The 6,689-nt window shown below is 33.3% G+C and overlaps 1 pseudogene; it reads left to right on the forward strand.

Annotated features, from left to right (window-relative positions):
* Window positions 1-2,478: 2,478 nt before the first annotated feature.
* LOC130460043 (ATP synthase subunit alpha, chloroplastic-like) lies at window positions 2,479-4,639 on the forward strand (annotated as a pseudogene).
* Window positions 4,640-6,689: the final 2,050 nt, after the last annotated feature.

Consider the following 6,689-nt stretch of genomic DNA (forward strand, 5'->3'; position numbering starts at 1 on the left):
GCACTTATTTTTAAGGAGTCGCTTGGCGTTCGAATCTCATGTGCCCAAGTACAAATTTGAATATCGCAATTTCAATTATGCACCTTTCAATATTGCAATTTCAATTATGCACCTTTCAATTCCGCAATTTCAATATCGCACTTACAATTCCGCAATTTCAATATCGCACTTTCAATTCCGCATTTCAATTCCGCATCTTTACTTGCCTAGTCCTTCTAGGCAATGTGGACCTACTCCCTAATCCGTCTCTAGGGGGTCATGTATTTACTAATTCCGCACTTATTTGCAATTGTGATGTTTCTTTATTTGCTTTATTGCTTTCATCACCGCACATGCTAAATACAACAAAATGCAAGGTTACATCACGCTTAACAAAGATAATTTCTTAGACAAACCGATCTTAGGTTCCCTTAAATTACCTTTAAAGCGAAGTGACCACCATACAAAGTAGAGATTCTATTTGCTCTAAATTCAAACCCACATAGTCCAAACTAGGGTATTTTCGAAAATGCTATGTCACGTACTCGAATAATTTCTAAAGCTCGCGGAATAAGCATCTCTTTCCCGTGCCCGGATCTCACCCATCTGTTTAGAAGATTCAAGTCTTATCCTAATAGAGCCATTTGCGGTCTTTCCAAACAAGACCCTAAATAATGTTTGGTGGTGACTCCTTCGAGGTAAAAAAATACAATGGTTTCTAAAAACCGCCCCCTTGTAGGGAATTGCAATACATACGCAAAAAAAATCACCCCCTACTGTATCATTAACCATTTCTTTTCTTTTTTTGTAAGGAACTTATCATGAATCCACTGATTGTTGTCGCTTCCGTTATTGTTGCTGGATTTTCTGTAGGGCTTGCTTCTATTGGACCTGGAGTTGTTCAAGGTACTGCCGCGGGACAAGCTGTAGAAGGTATTGCGAGACACCCCGAAGCAGAATGAAAAATACAAGGTACTTTATTACTTAGTTTAGCGTTTATGGAAGCTTTAACAATTTATGGATTGGTTGTAGCATTAGCGCTTTTATTTGGGAATCCTTTTCTTTAATCCGAAAAGGAAAAGAAATAGGAGAAATACATATTTCTTTTATAGTCTTGAACTTGCATGTTGCTTTTTCACATTTATAAGAAAATGTCGCTCCTACACAATTACTAATTCGTTGAGAAAATAATACACGGAAATGACTTAATTTGAGGATGAAGAATTCGTGTTACCCACTCGATTTCTTCTTTCCTCCTCCTTTTTAGTCCGAAGGAGAAGTGTTGAAACAAAAAGAGTATTTCGAAATTCACATGAAACCTAGTACCTAATTAGTAATTCTATAAATCCAATAAGTATTATTCTTATTGCAAATCTCAATAAAAAAATATCATTTAGAAGTAGGATACAATTGAAATAATACAACGATTTTTTTGTTTATCTATAAGAGAAGATCATACGAAAATGTAACCGATTCTTTCGTTTTCTTGGGTCACTGGCCATCCGCCGGGAGTTTCAGGTTTAATACCGATATTTTAGCAACAAATCTAATAAATATCAGTGTAGTGCTTGGTGTATTAATCATTTTTGGAAAGGGAGTGTGTGCGGGTTGTTTATTTCAAAAAAAGGTTGGATTCAACCAACTGTACCGCTTTTTTTAATTGGGGCGAAAGGTGCATGATTTCAGGAATGACTTCAGAAATTAATAATAAAGAAATCATATGTAAGAACTAGAGCATTTCATGATTTGTTGGTAAGTATACTTTGATTCTCTATCAACCAATAATGTGGGACCATTACCATAACATGGTTAAAACTTCAATTGTTTGAAGTCTGGGCACAGCAGGGTATTCTTTCTACCACCATATTAATACTTAAATATACCTAATACCGAGGGTAAAATTAAATAAAGAAACGTAGTTACAAATTTTTCGATATATAACACTCATGTCGATAAAATTGTTGGAATTTCTTATTTATTGTTATAGGAAAAATGTTTCGGCTTTTTTTTATTAAGTAAATAAATGCCAAAGGCTGAGTCGATGACCTACGTACAAAATAAGATACATTTTTGGATTTGAATGAAAAAAAAACAACTTTGCTGACAATTACTTATATATTTTTTTCGTTTGGGTCAGAAGAGTTCTCCGAATATTCTAGTCTTGATTAGTGATGGGTTTCCATTTTTTTTCGACTATGAACAGAGAAGAGAGGATATGTTCATTACATTCAAAAAAGATATGGAAATTTGACATAAAAAATTGAAGTAATTGAGCGTGAGAGCCAAATGAATTGAAAAATTCACGTTTGGTTCGGGAAGGGATCATGAATGTTTTGAAATGCATTAAGTGATTTATTAGATAATCGAAAACAGAGGATCTTGAATACTATTTGAAATTCAGAAGAACTACGCGGAAAGGCCATTGAACAACTGGAAAAAGCCCGGGCTCGCTTAAAGAAAGTCGAAATGGACGAGGATCAGTTTCTAGTGAATGGATATTCTGAAATAGGACGAGAAAAGAGGAATTTGATTAATTCAACTTATAAAACTTTAGAACAATTTGAAAATTACAAAAATGAAACCATTCAGTTTGAACAACAAAAAGCGATTAGTCAAGTCCGGCAGCGGGTTTTCCAACAAGCCTTACAAGGAGCTCTAGGAAATCTGAACAGTTGTTTGAACAATGAGTTACATTTACGGACCATCAATGCTAATATTGGCATGTTTGCTGCGATGAACGAAATAACTGATTAGTCCTTCTATTTAATTGTAGGTATTATTTTTTTGTTTCAAAAAAAAAAGAATTTAAGAAAGACTCATGGCAACCATTCAAGCAGATGAAATTAGAAAAATTATCCGTGAACGTATTGAAGGATATAATCGAGAAGTAAAGGTTGTAAATACCGGTATAGTGCTTCAAGTGGGTGGCGACATTGCTCGTATTCACGGTCATGATGAAGTAATGGCAGGTGAATGAGTAGAATTTGAAGAGGGAACAATAGGTATTGCTCTGAATTTGGAATCAAATAATGTTGGTGTTGTATTAATGGGTAACGGGTTGATGATAGAAGAGGGAAGTTCTGTAAAAGCAAAAGGAATATTTGCTCAGATACCCGTGAGTGAGGCTTATTTAGGGCGTGTTATAAATGCCCTAGCTAAACCTATTGATGGTAGGGGTGAAATTAAATTACAGCTTCTGAATCTCGGTTAATTGAATCTTCCGCTCCTGGTATTATTTCCAGACGTTCCGTGTATGAGACTCTTCAAACCGGACTTATTGCTATTGATGCAATGATCCCTGTAGGGCGTGGCCAGCGAGAATTAATTATCGGGGATAGACAAACTAGTAAAACAGCAGTAGCCACAGATACGATTCTTAATCAACAAGGACAAAATGTAATATGTGTTTATGTAACTATTGGACAAAAAGCATCTTCTGTGGCGCAGGTCGTTACTAACTTCCATGAAAGGGGAGCAATGGAATACACTATTGTGGTAGCGGAAACAGCAGATTCCCCCGCTACATTACAGTATCTCGCTGCTTATACCGGAGCGGCGCTGGCGGAATATTTTATGTACCGTGAGCGACACACATTAATCATTTATAATGATCTTTCCAAACAAGCACAAGCTTATCGACAAATGTCTATTCTATTACGAAGACCACCTGGACGTGAAGCTTATCCGGGAGATGTTTTTTATTTGCATTCACGACTTTTGGAAAGAGCCGCTAAATTAAGTTCTCTTTTAGGTGAAGGAAGTATGACTGCTTTACCAATAGTCGAGACCCAAGCAGGAGATGTTTCGGCTTATATTCCTACTAATGTACAGATGTACAAATATTCTTATCCGCCGATCAATTCAATGCTGGAATCGGACCGGCTATTAATGTGGGTATTTCTATTTCTCGTGTAGGATCTGCGGCTCAAATTAAAGCCATGAAAAAAGTAGCTGGTAAATTAAAATTGGAACTGGCGCAATTCGCAGAATTAGAAGCCTTTGCACAATTTGCTTTTGATCTTGATAAAGCTACTCAGAATCAATTGGCAAGAGGGCAACGATTACGCGAATTGCTTAAACAACCCCAATCCGCCCCTCTCACGGTAGAAGAACAGGTAATGACTATCTATACCGGAACGAATGGTTATCTTAATTCATTAGAACTTGATCAAGTAAGAAAATATCTTGTTGAATTACGTACTTATGTAAAAACGAATAAACTGGAGTTCCAAGAAATTATATCTTCTACCAAGACATTTACTGAGGAAGCAGAAGCCCTTTTAAAAGAAGCTATTCAAGAACAGATGGAACGCTTTCTACTTAAGGAATAAGCATAAAGAAATCGATCCCTCTTCATAAAGAAACATTACCGTTTAGCGAATATCTAAAAATATATGGAAATAAATTGCGTCCAATAGGATTTGAACCTATACCAAAGGTTTATAAGACCTATGTCCTATCCAATAGACTATGGACGCTTTTCGTTCCGATTTATTATCATTTTTACTTATTTTCTGTTTTGAAAAAACAATCGTATTGTATGTGAGATGAGACAATTTTTTAGAATTGCGTATTAAACTCAATAGAGCGGGTAGCGGGAATCGAACCCGCATCGTTAGCTAGGAAGGCTAAGGGTTATAGTCGACGTTGATTTCTTCTTTTTAACACCTCTAATTCAAACCGAACATGAAATTTTGGTTTCATTCGGCTCCTTTATGAAAAATGGAGAAATTCCCAGATCCGAATTTAAGATGGGAAAGAAATCATAAAAAACAATTTCACCCATAACATCTATGTCAGCTTCTTGTATGAATGTATTAAATTCAAAACAACTTACTTTCTAGATGATCCTTCTACAAGAGGTAATTCTACCAATCTTTCTAGTTACTTCGTTCTCTATTTCTATTTGAGAGAATCCTAAGGAAAAGTATTTTGTTTCCACCGAGCTAAAACAAACAAAAATAAATGTGTTGAGTGAAGCCTCTAGTAAACCAAAGTCATCATTTAATAGCTAATTTTCTTCTCTCTATCAAAAATAGAAGATTTAGTTACGATTAGAAACCTTTTTTTATATCTTCATCCATGGATCTCTTACTTATGCTCATTCGATTGGAAATATTGATCCAGTTCAATAAAATTTTATGTTTCGTAATTTCATAATCCAAAAATTCCACTTTTAATTGAGTTTTGGATACAAATCACGAGAATGTATAATTTTCCTCAAATTTTTCATTGAGAGGGAAAGGATTAATTCCTTTTAAGAAATAAAGTTTTTGATCGGAATAGTAATCAAACCGTCAAACCCCTTAACTTTTAAGGGGGTAATAGAACGAATCACACTTTTACCACTAAACTATATCCGCTACAGTTGGATTAGCGAAATAGAACTTTTGTCGAACGCTTAAATTTGACGTAATCAAGATGGGATTCTAAAATAATCCTAAAATTTGGAGGATTTGATGAGATTATGAAAAGCATAGTTAATAGTTAAATAACTAAAAAAATGGCATGTTGATTTTATATCAAATAAATTCTTTTCTTTATTCTATAAATATATTAAAACAAAAACGGCCTGGCTAGGTGCTGATCATGCCAAACCGTGGGAATAAAAAGGGCCCTTTGGGGCGAAGAAGTATTTCTTTTTCTCTTTTCTTTCCATTCTATTTTTCGATTAATATTCAGTCCTTTTTATATATTTTTATATATTATTATTTAAAAAATATATATATATTTTTTGAAACGAATTGGAATTTCAAATCAAACTTGTACTTAATGTTGTATTATACAACTTGTCTATTTGTATATATTATATATAGTTATATAATGTTATTCTTATATAGATTCTATATTATAATTTTTTTATATCAATTTTAAATTTTAGAAAAAAATTATTTAATATTTGACTATTCTTTTTTTTTTTTAAACGGGGCGAGATGGCTGAGTGGACGAAAGCGTCGGATTGCTAATCCGTTGTACGAGTTGTTTATACCGAGGGTTCGAATCCCTCTCTTTCCGTTTCCATTGATAACTGAATCTTACTATTTTATTTCAATTTATTAAATCTTTTTTATTTTAAAAATAGAACTAAATAGAATTACAAATCTAGAATATCATTCGAATAAGTCTGAATTAGAAAATTCATTTCTTATATATAATTATATAATTCGAAAAAAAAATAAAGATGAAAAATAAAGAATCCTTTTTTATTCTTCGCGTCTAGGATTACGTCCTGGATCATTACATAGGAATCCGAAAATGAAGAGAGAAACAAAGAATATTACTACTGTGTAAACAAAGAGTTTGAGAGTAAGCATTACGCAATCTCCAAGATCATTTTTTTGTTTAAAGAGAATAGATTCTCTATTTTTATACCACATATCCTATAAATTTGAATTAAATTTGACGTCTTAACCCGAAATTTTTTTTTAAATCGAAAAGATTTTTTGTAAGAAAAATAAATAAAAAACAAAGTTATTATTATCTTATCCAATCTTTTTTTACTTATCAATAATTTTTTATACCCACTTATCAATAGGTTTTTCGTTTACGAAAAATACTTATAATGGGAAAACAAGGTGTGTCTATTCAAAAAATTTAATGTTTAATTAAAAGGTTCACACGGCAAGACTTATCTGATTTTATCAATTATTTAGTATATTCGAATCATTTTTCTACTAGGACAAGATGAAAGATCTCATCGAAAACTTACA

The sequence above is a fragment of the Spinacia oleracea genome, chromosome 4 (assembly GCF_020520425.1).
Source record: "Spinacia oleracea cultivar Varoflay chromosome 4, BTI_SOV_V1, whole genome shotgun sequence".
NCBI lineage: Eukaryota > Viridiplantae > Streptophyta > Magnoliopsida > Caryophyllales > Amaranthaceae > Spinacia > Spinacia oleracea.